General features: G+C 35.1%; 2 long non-coding RNA genes across 3 annotated transcripts; both read left to right on the forward strand.

Annotated features, from left to right (window-relative positions):
* Nucleotides 1-5554: 5554 nt before the first annotated feature.
* On the forward strand, nt 5555-10891 carry LOC147502287 (uncharacterized). 2 transcript variants are annotated; one of them, XR_015221652.1, is made up of 4 exons: nt 5556-8523; nt 8733-9899; nt 10076-10275; nt 10775-10891. It is a non-coding gene; the product is annotated as an uncharacterized LOC147502287 (long non-coding RNA). The 2 variants fall into 2 exon arrangements; XR_015221651.1 differs by having other exon boundaries at nt 5555-9899.
* Nucleotides 10892-11569: 678 nt separating this feature from the next.
* Nucleotides 11570-12917, forward strand: LOC147502288 (uncharacterized). The gene is made up of 3 exons (XR_015219960.1): nt 11570-12352; nt 12436-12564; nt 12673-12917. It is a non-coding gene; the product is annotated as an uncharacterized LOC147502288 (long non-coding RNA).
* Nucleotides 12918-15120: the final 2203 nt, after the last annotated feature.

A 15120-nucleotide genomic window follows, 5' to 3' on the forward strand; every position in this document is an offset into this window, starting at 1 on the left:
ATATTTCAACCACCATTTTTCTTGGTGACTTCGTTTTGAAGAGGATCTTATTTCAGCATTACTAACATCTTCTCGAAGTTCAAAGATTGGTTGAGTTAGCAATGATTTTTCTTTGATCAAATATTTTAATATAATTGTTTAAACAATACTTAAGTAGCAATTAATCAATGCAATCTATTACTTTAAATTTCAAGAGAAATAAAGCATTAAGTTTAAACCTACAAAATACCAAAAAAAAAACCCAATGGTTTAGAAAATTTACTTAAAACTTACCACAGCGTCCTCAAGAGAGTGAGAGACCGAGTCACCGAAAGAGAGAGTACGTGAGGGTTTTTTGGTTTTTTTTATTTATTTATATAAAATAAGAGAGAGAGAGAGAGAGTGCGTGAGGTTAATATTTGGGGTTTCTACTTTTAATTTGTTATTTTTGGGGAGAGAGAAAAAGTAAGGGTCAGTGGGCTCTTTTTTTGGCTGGGTTTGCTTTGCTTTTTTTTTTTTCTTTCCTATTTGCTTGTGTTTTTGTTACAAGGGAATAGTAAGTGACTGACCCAAATAGTTTTTTTTTTTTTTTTTTTTTTTTTTTTTTTTTTTTTTTTTTTTGTGGAAACTGGAAAGTGAGGGTGTGCCAGGGTACACCCTGGGCCCCCTGGCTCCGCCACTAGATACTGCATTTAATTGAAGTGGTATCGAAAGTCTAATTTTCTTTTCAAAATATTACTAAGTATCAATTGATACTATTTTTCAATAGAGTGGTATTGAAAATTAAAATTTTCTTTTTAGATATGTGTTTAAGTGTCAAAGGCTACTAACAGATATATTTTAAATATAAACAAACCAAAAGGAGAAAAAGAGATCTATTTCATATGTCGAAGAAAGTTTAAGAAAATAAGACAAAATATATAGCTCATTGTATCAATATTACAAGTTGGAGCAAATTTCAGCTCGTGGTGGAGTCTTTGGGCTGACTGAGAACATTACATCAGGCCTCGAGGGCTAAGTCAACATCAGCCAGCATGTCAATTCCTTCTAGAGTAAAGGGATCAAGCTGAAATAAGTCAAGAATGAGAGTTGGGGAAGCCACAGTCTCGATGGGTTTAATTGTGGCCACATCGTCATTATGGGTGTTTTCTCAGTCTCAATAGCCTCGGCTGCATTCGTATAAGCTATGACAACTTCTTTCTCAACATCGAGGGCAGCTTCAAAAGTATGATCACTTTCATCATCAAAATCAAGGTTATACTGAGTAAGAACATATGCAGGAAGGTATTGTTTGAAACTCTTCATAGTAAAAACACAATAATTCATGCATATTGTGATCAGCTTCAACCAGTTCGAGATTGACCTTTGCTATTTCGGCCACAAGTTCAACTTTTTCTTTCTCAAAATTTATTCTTTCTTGTTTGAGTTTCGCTTCCATATTGGAATAAGAGTGCCTCAGTCCATCAGTCAATATGGTATTCTCGTCAATAAATGTCTTCAGATTGGCATTCGCAGTTTGACGAGCGGTTTCGGAAGCATTGAGTTTGGTGATGGTGAGAGCATGGTTTTTCTTTTCTTCTTTAAAAGAGTATTGAAGTTGTTTTTTGTCTTTTTTCAATTTGTCATTATCTTCCCTAAGAAGGCGGAAGGAAGTCATATTGTTCTCAAACTAACTGACCACAGCAACTTTAGCTTGAAATCAAGAATACAACAAATGGATGCATTATAAATAATGAACAAACCGTTATAAGAGTAAGGCCAAAGGTATATACTTACTTTTCGAGAGAAGAGCACAAAATGTGAAATCGTTCAGTAATGGGAATTTCAGCCATCGCTGATCGATCTCGAGGAAGAATCATGTTCATAACTAGAGCTTCTCCGAGTCTAGGTGTCGGAGGATAAGAAAATAGAGAAGAAGATTTTAGAACCCTTTTCTTGTTACGAAGGATAAAATCAACCACAAAAACTTCAGATGAAGAAGAAGAACCATGAACAGTGGATGGAGCAGTGGGTTGAATAGTGGATGGAACAGCTGAAGATTTCGAGGGCACAAAGGCAGGTGCAGTAGTGGTGGTAGTTTTCGCAGTCTTAGATACCTTCATAGATGGAGATGTCATATCTGTGTACAATAATCAGTGATGATCAAACACATCTTTCAAAAGTGGATAATTATAGAAGTCTGGAACTTCTTGTTTAATTTTGGGAAAAATATCTTCAAACATATTAAAACCATTAATCATATAATCAAAATAACATCGAAGAGTGTTATCAGCCAATTCAGAAGAATCAAAAGTTTTTCTAATTCCTTATTCATAAGAACAAGGCCGTAATAAACATGGAGTAGCTTGGGAAGGTACTACAGTTTGGGGAGGTCAAGGATCTTGACCTCTAAGCAAATTACTCTTTAAGGTATATAAAGGAGCAACATAATTATCGATATCTTGTAAGTCGACATTCGAGGTTGGATTTCCATATTGATCAACACCAGTTCTACCAGTTATTTCTTCATCAGTGCCTTTCAGAAGCTCCATTACTCTAGTAGACTCTCCACGACCTCTTGAAGTCGCATGTTTTAGTACTGAAACAAGGGCACAAGGGTAGGCCAATCATAGAAAAGGTTCGACATGGAATGTCGAAATTTTGTTTCAAGAGATAGGGTCATAGATAACGTACCTCTAAGATTAAAAATATGGTGTACCAAGGAAGGAACAACGACAGAAGCAGATGACTCCCATTGACCAAATATAATGAGAGGATAGAGTGGACATCTAAAGTTACTATCTCGATTCACTCTTATGATACCCTGTCGGTTACTTCGTTTCTTAGGATAAAAATATCCACTAGGCTCATTTAAACCATTTTTGTTTTTTTCCGTACAATCGACAAAGGTATAGTGGGTCTGAATGTCGATAAGCCTGATTTTTTAGGATCTCTGCATATCAGGTTCAAGATGCGCATTATAATAGTTGCAAATGTACATCAATCTCCAAAAATTGTCTGTGCCTTGGCTAGGAGAGATGGTTAAATGGTTCAGTACCTCTCGATCGAGGTTAGTCAAAGGGAGTCGCAAACCAACAGCTAGTTACCCAACAGTGATGATGATTGACTGGGCATCACCACTTTGGCATTTGGTACATTTCCTACACCCAGCATAGTGTTGAAGAGTGACAGTATTAGGTTGCAGCTCTAACTAATGCTAAATTGGGTCTTTTCGGAAAATGAGGATTTAAACCATCATTCCATATGCTATTTTCTTCCATAATTTCACGCTCTGATTCTGAGGTCACAGTCTCGAAAGGATGGCATGCTAGGCCGTCAACAAAATACGTTAGGTGTCATGCTAGTTCATTAGTTTCAGTCCTTTGTGATGTCGAAATTAAGGAATAAGAGCTGGTTCTATCTTCAGACTCGATACCTTCGTTCGACATATCGGTATCACTAGAAACAATAATTTTTTTATTAGAATTATATCCTTCATCGATACTACTATCGCTATACTCAGTACAATTGTATAATATATTATTTATTATACATGTATCGAGTTTTCGTGGTGACAATGACGGTTTTCGAGGTGATAATGTGTCTCAAAAGCATACGTTCTTGACGTCAAAGCTAGGATCGTTTCGAGATTGTTCGCCTAAAATTAACAAAAGTTTTTCTCCTAGCCATACTAAAACAGATCAAAATATATAATTCAAAAATCTAGTTAGTATAGTGGTTGTACAGATAAAACATTCAAGTTTAAACCCTAACCCTAACCCTCGTAATTTAAGAAAAGAACAGATGCGATATTAAAGATGAACAGATAAAAGGAGAAGTGATTATGACAGAAATAAACATATTAAAGTTTTATTCTAACTAACCTATTTGCAGGAAAATCTGATGAAGAGGATAGCAAGTAATTCCAAATCGAAGCTTTTCAAGTTGTTAATGGTGGTGTGGTTTTGAATGTTTCAAGCTTTTTGCGAATAAGTGAAGAGAGAGAAAGTGAAGGCGAGTTTTTATATTTGATATTTTGATGGGACTTTTCTGTCCCAACAGTAATCGCTTGATAATTTGGTAACCGCTTGATAATTTGAATTTTGAATTTGAGTATTTCAGATTGAACTTTTGGTTTTTCCCAGTTGCTTCTCGAAACATTCAAATTTTCGATATTGAAATTTGAAAATTTCAAGAGGGGGCAATGTCGTGGGCAAATATTGTCAACCCGATATTCCAACCCGAATATCATAACTAACTCAAAATATCGACATAATTGTCGGTATTTTGTGCATAAGTTTATGTATTACATGAACAAGCGGAAAAAGGAAGGAAAAGAATGAGAATTGACACGTGTCAGGATAGGATTGGGCACCAATATAGCTGGAAGACTATATAAAGCGATGATCAAGAGAAATAAAGGGAAGGATTGAATTCATTACAGAAATATTTGTAAAACCAGAACGAAACAGAGAGAAATAACGACTTTGTAACCACCATTAATGATATTAATGATGAATACAAAAGCCAGAATTTCATTTCCAAACATATTCAATTCATAACTGTTTGATATAAGAAGAAATACTTGATTATTATAACTAACTGCCAAAATGAGGGTCTTCTATAGCCGAACACAATAATACAAAATTGGCACTACAAGCCACAGAGTGACAAGTTGCTTACTATTACAGTTTACATGAAAAAAATAAAACTTATTAGTGTCTGCAAGGAAGCTTTGACTAATGACTAAAAGGTACCTTGTTCGCCAAGTCACATTGGTATTATCAGTCAAAGAAGAGTCTTTACTTTGTTTTTTTGTCATACTTTCAAGTTTCAACAAACATTTTTTTTTGGTACCACTTTCATACGAAGAAATTTAACTTTTTGTTTTTTTGTCATACTTTCAAGTTTCAACAAACATTTTTTTTTGGTACCACTTTCATACGAAGAAATGCGCTTAACTTGGCTTTGATTGGCTGACTATTTCAGCTAGCAACTTTGGTTTTATCATTCAAAACTGGTATTTTGTCCCTAAAAACGGCATGAAGTTTATATTAGTTTTTATATATTTATTTATTATGTACTACTTTTGATCGCGCTACTTTTGGAAAATTTGTACTATGTAGCTAGATGCATAACGCCATGTGGTATATTGTGCAATTTAACTATATTTAAACATGTGAATCATTTTTTATTGGACCTAGACGCACAAATATTTTGATCCATATAAATGAGTATGCTTTGTAAGGTTGATTTTGGAACCTTTTTCATTCCATATAAACTGTTATACAGACATGCTTTGAATTTTATTTTATTTTCCATAAAGAAATGGTCCGCCTCTGTGAAGCCAGTGAGAGCAAATGTGAAATATGGTTTGTATGAATTGCACTAAGCGGCTGTTTGTCTGGTAAGATCACGGAAGTAGAAATTCGTTGACTAATTGGTGACATTTTGATGAGTATGGTCGGCTATACCGAAAAAATAAATAAAAATTATACATGGCTCGATAATTACCATAGAAAAAACACGTTTTGTTATCACGATTAGTTGTTTGTCCTGCCGGCATTTCCTAATTAAACTCGATTCGCTTTGTCCTATCTCCCTTAACTCCATTCTTCCTATAAAACTACATCAAGTCATCAACAAACTATCATTCCTATAAGTATAGTAGTATAGTACTCATCGTTCCTAAGTGGCCAAGTGTATCCAAAATTCAAAGTTTCAAAAGAAACTTGTAACCAAATTTTCATCCTTCTATTGATCAAAGTTGAGCACCATCATGGATATGTCATTAAGCTCAAGATTTAATGGTTCAAAACTACTCATACATCCTTCTCATCAATCACAAAGCATTCTTGAATCTAGAAAATCTATCACTGTTTCATGCAGAGCTACCATGTTAGCTAGAGAAAAACACAGTACAAACTACTATGAAGTTCTTTCTCTTCATGCTGATCAGAACGTGAGTGTAAGTGAAATAAAGAAGGCTTATAGAGCCAAGGCTCTTCAGTATCACCCTGATGTTTGTCACACTTCTGGGAGGGATGAATCTGTACGCATGTTCGTAGAGGTCCATAAGGCGTACCAGACCCTCTCAGATCCAATTACTAGAAAGAAGTACGACATTGAATTAATTAGTTTAAGCAAATATGAGACTGCACATAATCTTAAAGCAAGGGATGGTGTTTCAATGGGTGGGTGGGAAGACCAGTTATATGAACTGAAGCGGAGGTCTGATTATCGAATGGCAATGAAAGAAGAATCAAGGGGAAGTCTTCGAATGAGAGCTCAACAGAAATAATATAAAGCATGGAGGGTTTCCAATATCTTACTATATTAGAAAAATATGGGGCACGAGGAATAGTGTCACGTCTCGAATCTATCTTCTCTCGGTCTCTCACTTCGTCTCTCCCATTCTTTCTTCCAAATTTTTCGATTTGATGAAAATGTCTGCGTTGAAGCCTTATTTGGTAACTTATAATGCTGTCATTGATGCTTTTGGCAAAGGGAGTGTGGATTTTAGTTTAGCTGTGGAGATGATTTTTTATGAAATGGTAGCTAATGGTGTGCGGTCAGAAATTGGAGACTCAGCTCAAGCTCAAGGACTCCGAGATTGACTTTGTAAGGGTAAAGGCAGAGGAGTCTAACAAATAGATTAGGTTGCTGGAGAAGAGATTTTATCAGCATGCAACTCTGTCTGCTTTCAACAATCTTCATATTTTAGGTTTGAATCCCACTCATTTTCTCACAGTGATCAAAGGCATGTCATTAAATCAATTCAGAGTTTTGTTAAGTTAATGACCAGTGAGATACTGAGATGGAGGCCTCGGGGTGGAATACTGATGCTGGCAGACGGCAGCCAGTTCGATTGAATCTGATGTTGTTTATTCGAAACCAAAGCACCATTTTTTGTATTTGAGTCATTTGTTTGTCGAGAAATGTTCGATGGATTTCATTATCCCAAATTTTATATTCATAAGGAGTCTTTGCTGTTTGTAGTCGTGGTGGGTTGTGGGAGAAAGCGAAGAATTTGTTTAGTGAGTTAGTTAATAGAAGAATTGATCAAGATATATTCACTTAGGGCATCTCCAATGGGGGTGTAAAATTACATCTTCACCTAGGCTCCACGTAGGTGCCATTAGGATTTTACAACTCTAATTGTATACTATTGTATAGCCTATAAATATCCACACTCTATACTCCCAATGGAGAAGTGTAAAAAAAATTAGATTTTAAACTCGGTAACGTCCCTCTTTAATTTAAACTGGGAGTGACGTCCGAGTTAAAAAAATTACTTTAGAATTATAAATTGACATTACTTAAAGTGACGTCCGAATTTTTTTTTACTCAAACGTCTGTTCGAGTGTCGCCCGAGCTTTTTATTAGCTGATAGCGAGAGGGGAATTCCTCACCCTCTCTATTAACTAATACTCTATTACCTACAGTATAACACCCCCATTAGAAAGAGTTTTTTGACATTTTGGGTGTAAAATTTCCACTCTATACGGTTTACACCCCCCATTGGAGATGCCCTTACAATGCGTTATTGGCGTTTCTTGAACTCAAGGCTTTTATATTTTTTTCCGATTGATAGATTGCTAAATTTAATTCATATATTCCAGGTATTATCTCTTCATTTATTTATTTATCTAAATTGATAATTTTAAATTGATTTTTTAAATTGAAATATTTATTTTCATGTTTATTGATTTGTTTAGATGTTCAATTTATTTTTTGTCTAAGTAGAAAACCATTGCTTGACAGTGGAGATTGTGATGATGAAAAAATAATTCACTGATAGGTAGGTAGTAATAGTTTAGCTTTGGGTTTGTTGCAGCGGAATCGATTGGACTAGCTGCAAGTTTGCCAGAGGTATGGTTTTCCCCTTCGTTTATGTTAAAATCAAAATTATTTCAATTTATTGTTTTTCGAGTTTTGACCTCAGTACAAATAATCATGCAAAAGTGGCATTCGTTGTTTGTAGAATCTTTCACACATGATTACTATATTGCAAGGTATGCTTTTCTTACAATAATTTTTTCTTTATAAAACTGTTTACCCACTTGGATTGTTACAACTATTTGTCGTTAGTCATTGTAACTTGAGTTGGTCATCATTTTATTTTTGCACAAGTAAGAAGAGGAATTTCACAGAAAAACAAACAACGTGATCGCATAATTGAATTTCAAAGCGCCATGGATAGGGTTTTTGAATGCGTGGCTTTTCTGTTATGGTTTTGGTCATTATATTAAAAGTTTCATTGTTTCACTTCATAGATTGCATCAAGTAGATTGTCGTACATTAGTTTTTTGGGATAACTCTGCCTTTTGGATTAAATTGTTGATTCTCTATACTTAATTCCTATGTTCATGTATATAATTTGAACAAATTACTTCGAGATGACCACCATGCCTCATTTGGTTTTTCGATGGTTAGCCAAGGGGATTACAGTTTTTGGTTTATAGTCAAACACTGTTCTGAGTTGGTTTGTGTATTTTTAGGATGAACTACAACAAACAAATACATCAGCTGGATCTTATAGTATAGACTGCATCATTGACCTCTGTAAGTATGACACTCTGTCCGTGTAATATAAGTAGTACATAAACATCAATCTAATTGGGATGCTTTGCATTACACTAGCAAGAGCGCATGTGTGTTGCACATGAGATGTCATATTTTTCGCAACAAAATTGATGGATCACCTTTAAACTGAATGAAGCACTTGAAGTAATATAGATTTGTTTTTTCTCTTTTCTTTTTTTTTGTCATAGCTCTTTCCAAGCAGATGACCATCATAGCTCTTTCCAAGCAGAAAACCATGTCAGTACACGGCAGTAGTACGTGTGGACCCACTATTTGATATTTTCCTTGATTGAACTATGCCTTATGATGGTGTTGATTAACCAGGTTACATCTTATGTGACTAAAAAGAAGATTGGTATGACACTATGACCACCAAAAGCCAAAAGCATGACATCAAAAAAGTACCTTCTAGTTGTGATGATGAATGGTCTCGACAATTTTAAGGCAATCTAGCAAATATATAACTTGTGTGAATGACTTTTAGTAGAAGATGAAATATATTTTTTTAAGATAGAAGAAACACAAACAATAATTAACATTGATTGTGGTCTGAGATCGTATGTGATATAGAACAAAATATAACTATTTTAGAGCTCTGACTCCACTACTAAAAAATAGGTTTTTATCTCGATTATAAAATTAGCCTTATCTCGGTTCTACTGAGAAGAGAGATAATATGTCCTATAAATGAGATAATATGTCCCATAACTTAGGTACTAACTCTGAGTATAAATCTGTTATCTCGTCTCTTACTTAACCGAGATAAAATATATGGATTTTACCACTGGTGGTATGGAACTGATATAATAAGAAATTTCATTTATCTCACCATTGTGAAACTGATATAATAGGAAATTTCATTTATCTTACCATTGTAGAACTGATATAATAGGAAATTTAATTTATCTCACATTGAACTGATATAATTGATATTAAACCAAATATCTCGGCACTCAAATGATATAATTGTTATTATACCAAATATCTCGGAATAAATTTGGCAAAGAAAACAGAAATCCCAAAAAAATAAAAGTCCCAAAAAAATAGAAGTCCCGCTCTACAGTACTCTGCATCTCTCATGACTAGCATGAACTCACGATGGCAACTGCCGTTCTAATCCCGACTATCTCGCCTCTCCACTATCTCTTCGTGTATATTGCCCTCTCTTCACCTCTCGCACCAACTTAGAAACGATTTCCACTACCCATTTCAACTCCACAGATAGGTCGCAACTTCACCGTTTGCAAGACGGAGTGAAGCTGATGATCAAAGAATCAATCTCTCGCAGATGGATGAGGGGGTGACTGGAAAACCCGTCATCTCTGGCATCTCAATAAAGAAAGACCATCAGGCAGGTAACAATCTATTTATTTTTCAAGCTTCACGTATTTTTTGTATTGACTTACGTGATTAGTTGATAACTTTTCTTGTAATCCACTTTGTTTCTAGTGTATATACTTTGTCTGCTATTTAAATTGAATGTCTTTCAATGCTGAGACTCATTATTTCTTTTATCTGATATACCACTCAGACTTCTGCTGAAAATCTCAAGGTACTTTATTTGCAATATGCAAAGTTGGAGGAGGATTATGGTCTTCTTGGCGTGCAATGAAGGTCTATGATCAGGCTGCAAAGACTGTTCCCGATAATGAGAAGATGAGCATGTATGAAATTTACATTGCTCGTGCTGCTGAGATCTTTGGTGTCCCCAAAACAAGAGAGATCTATGAGGTAACGTCTATTCACTTCTACCTTATTTAGTTGATGTAAACATCTTCATGTATCTTCTTTGAATATTTTGCTAATATTCTGGATGTCTAAAAATGTAAACCAACTTCAATTTTTTCTTGGGCCTTGTCATGTAGGTACTTTGTGACACAAATTTCCTAGTTCCATAAAACAAGCCTGATAAATATTCATGAAATTTGTAAAGCATTGCCTTTCCTCATTCATATCATATTGTTGTGTTGGGATTTCGCCAATTGCCCAAGATTCAAAATAGCTCCGTCCCCCCAACAAACCTCTGTGGTAGTTTTCAACTTTTCATATTGCATTGGGCTTCGGCCCATGGCCGAAGCTCTCAGATATGTTGATCTGTTTCTTTATACGAAATCATGTTTGCTTCTTTCTTGCATGTGGCTAGTGCATTATGGTGTGGGTGTCAGACTTTTGCTATGACATTTTTCATCTTGCTAACTGCGACTAGTAGTGTTTTTTGTATTTCTTATAGCAAGCAATTGAATCTGGGCTACCGGATAAAGATGTTAAAGTTATGTGCATGAAGTATGCCAAACTGGAGAAGAGCTTGGGAGAGATTGATCGAGCTCGAGCAATATATAATTTCTCGCCTCAATATCTTTGATCCAAAGGTCGATGCTGATTTTTTGGACTAAGTGGCATGACTTTGAGGTGCAGGCATGGTAACGAGGACACATTTAGGAGATGCTCCGATGAAGCGCTAGCGGTGTCCGCTAGCTTCTGACCCGGTTTGTTTATACTCCATTTGGATCGTAACCTAAACAAAACAGAAATTTGCTACGATGATTTAATTGGTAAGCATATCCTTGTTAAGCGCGTCGGGCATAATAGATTCGATCTCATCGTAAAATAATAGGATCAGATTATCCACCATGGATGATAATGAACACTATTGGATGGTCCCAACTCCCATCCATCTTAATCCCTTTCTTTTTTATCCCATCACTAAAATACATTTCCGGCCGGCATAGTGAGTGAGTAAAATGGATGTTATGACAATCTTTCTCATGACACCTTTCTCCTTAATTGCTCCAGTTATATATTTAGGGTGGATCAGATCAACCATTATGTTCGATTCTGACTACATAGGTTTTAAAATCAGTGTAAAGGCATCTTCCTTGTCAGTATGTTGATTCCTGACTAACCTTCTTTTCCTCACTGTTTTCATCTTCTTGCGGACACATTTTTTTCTCCGGAGTATCGATGCAAAAAGACCGAAATTGAACACGGAAGAAACCGTGGACACTCAAGAAGCGTCTTTGGGGTTCCCAAAAGACGAAATGGCAGCTCTAGAAAGGCAATTTGCTCCAAAATCCAATAACACAGCATCCAAAGATGGCAGTAGAAAACTAGGGTTTGTGAGTGCTGGAGTGGAATCTCAAACGGGGGTGATATGAACACCGGATGGTGGAAGGAAAGTTACAGACAATGTTGAAGACATTGATTTGCTTGAAGGTAGTGATGGCGAGGACGATGACAAAATTGAAATTGCGCACAAAGATGTTCCTGCTGCGGTGTTTGGCGACTTGGTGAACAAGGTGGAAGAAAACAATAAGGATGGAGATGAAGAAACTTATAGTAAGCTTGGTGCCCTTGAAAGAATCAAGAGGCAGAGACAGGGTTAGTTCGTCTATAAGGCAACTGTTACTGCAAATTTTGGTCTTATCTTGCTGAACTACTTGGTCTCTGTCATTGATATGTTTGTATTTCATGCTTAAAGTATGTTTTCTCCTGTAAACAAGCTTCAAACACCTGGAACACTGTACTGAGTTGCATTACAAGTATATGTTAACTATTCATTTTCTTACTTCCTAACCACTAATTATTGATTAATCACTGGATGGTTGACGTTGTAGTTAGCAATTAGAATGCAGTAATCACATGAAAATGGTGTTTGAATATGAAGCATGTGAACATATTTTTGTTTCTGATTTTATATGAAGTATATTTTTCCATTTCTTAAATTAGCTTTGTGATCATAGGTGGGTATGCATCAAGTGGAGCCTCTGCCCAAAATGTCCAGTGCGATGAATACTTTATCAACACAACAGTGAGTCATATGTTCATACCCATCAGCATTTTGTCGTTGATTACTTATGCAATTTGGTGTCAGAATTTTTTCTTTTATTGTAGATTTATGTTGGAGGATTAGATCCAAGTGTCAGTCTTGAAGATCTCGGTGCACATTTTCTCGGTATGGAGAGACTACATCTGTGAGAATTCGGGTGGGAAAGGATTTGGGTTTGTCGAATTTGCCAACAGGTATGGGGAATTATGTCAGCATGTATAATGAAATGCAAATCGATCACTTGCCTATGGTTTAATTCTTCAGCTAACAAGTGATCTGCCATTTCTTCATTATTCTTACAGAAGTAATGCTGAGGAGGCATTGCTGAAGCTTCATACGACCGACATGAATACCTTATGTTTGGGAGCTGTGGATTCTCAAAAAAAAATTTAGTAGAAAATTTAGCAAGAACCATATGTAAGGAGGAAATTCAGTAGGAACCATCTGTCTCCTTTGCTGAACATATAGAGAAAGGTTAAAAAAATGTTTTATTATAGTTCGAAGAATAGTAGTTGATACAATATTTCAGTTTCTATAAATAAATGATTGATCACTAGTACTCTTTGAAAGTTAAGATCATGTTTGACATTGTTCTTTCTTATCATAATGAAATAAGTTCTCCAAAGAATTTGCTTATGTTGGGTTGCTTTTGTTAATTGGTGTTGATGTTTATGAATATGCAAAGGGAATGTGGTGGTTTGGGACAGATTTTTATTTGCTGGTTATTGTCATGAGCAATACCAGCAAAAAATGACAAAGGGCGAGATAAAAGGTTGTCCAACAATCTCCCTTTCCAAAAGAATTTATCACGGTTATTTTTTGATATTATCTCAGTTTCAATAAAAAAAAAATATCTCAGTTTTCTTCTATACTAATTGGTTTCAATCAACAATTTATCTCAATGTTATTCTATATAATATCGGTTTTATTTAGAAAATCGAGATAATATATTTAAATAAGATGTCAGACTTCTGAGATAATTTAGTAGCTTATTATCTCGGTTTTATAGAACTCTATTATCTTAGTGGATTTTACCTCGTTTTTTTTTCTAGAAAACCGAGGTAAAAACTCTAACATCTCACATTTTAGCTGAGCTTATAAGCCCTTTTTTTAGTAGTGCTCACTTTCATGATATTATTGTTGGTTTGAATCCACTTAATTAACTGTGAGGGAAGACCATTTTGGTTGGTACCTGGCAGTCTATATGATATGCTCAATATATTAAGTTTGGGTTTAGGTACTACTTTGCGAGATTTGCTATTAAAGCTTATTATTGTTTAGACATTCTATTAATACGATCATTTTGAATTGAAGTAGGCCCTTCCTCCTAGCCAATCTAAGATCTGTGTGTGTTCCATCTGGGTTCAATCGAGCAATTACCAGTAAAATGTTAACTATCTAATTCAACCTCTCTATACATGTTGCAGGTCGTTTGAAGTAATGCAATGTAGGCAATCAACATGCCGTCAAGTTATGATCTATATTTTCCGTGGTATCATGTTCTTCTCTCGATTTTATTTCAGTAATCATTATTCAATGCATGTCATTGAGAGTAAGGTGATCAACTTGAGGAAATGAGTAAGAGAAAAAGTTCATGGATAGTAAAAATGCAATTGCCTCATTCTAGGCATATGTTTCTTTCTTCTCCTCTTTTCATTCATTACCTCAGTTTGCTATATCCACATTTTTCCCTAGATAAAGTTTGGTAGGCAGGCCCGTAGTTGCACTAATCTTATACAAAGATTAAACTTACAATTTAAGCATTTCTTCTCTTTCAATTTGGTGCGAATACTGGTTACCCAATTTTTGATATGATGCACAATCACATACTTCATAATATTTTATTATTTCATTAATTATAGCTTTCCCAATTTTAATTTTTATTGTATTTGTATGAATTTTACGCATCCATTCATTAATATATGTATGTGTTTCTAAAAAAATTCTATGTTTGACCATATTCATTCACGTAGAAACTTAAGTAGAGATTTAACTGTTCAATATGATGATCATATTTGTTTTAAGATTCTATCTAGAATATAGAAGAATGCAGCCAAAACGGGTTAAAATAAATTTGGCGAGATTGCATAAAATGAGAACACCAGATGGGCTTAAGGTTGCCTTAGGCCTTGGATGGAGTTTTTCCATATGAGTAGGCAACTTCATTGAACTTATACGAGCAAAGTTATGGAAAATGGCTAAAATCCAGAATCCTCATAGATGTTATAGGCATTGTCATTTTTTATATTATAGGTACCAATTGGCTATGCTAGGATCTTCAATAACTTTGCTAGGGATTGTTTTTTATGATTCAGGAATCCTATTACCGATAAAGACTTCAAGATTGATTTACAAGGTTTTAGTTAATGAGAAATAGTTACCAACTCTGGGTTGCCGATTATTAGCAAATTGATTTTCATGCAATGAATTACTCTCTTGAAACACAATTATCTAATACATAGATTATTAGCAAATTGATTTTCATGCAATGAATTACTCTCTTGAAACACAATCATCTAATATATCAATGCATATATTTTTTTCATGCTCCCCAGCTCAACCAGTTTGCAATCTGTTACATAGGTACCCTAAGACAAGTGCTTGGGATATAATACAGGGGATGAATTTATGGAGTACCATATACAACATTGTCTACCTGTTTAGCTGGCCACATAGAAGTAGATTTGAGGCATTCTAGTTTTGTAGAGATTATCCAAAGGTAGCATGGGATAGGGCAAAACTGTATCTTT

The sequence above is a fragment of the Coptis chinensis genome, chromosome 4 (assembly GCF_015680905.1).
Source record: "Coptis chinensis isolate HL-2020 chromosome 4, ASM1568090v1, whole genome shotgun sequence".
Lineage (NCBI taxonomy): Eukaryota > Viridiplantae > Streptophyta > Magnoliopsida > Ranunculales > Ranunculaceae > Coptis > Coptis chinensis.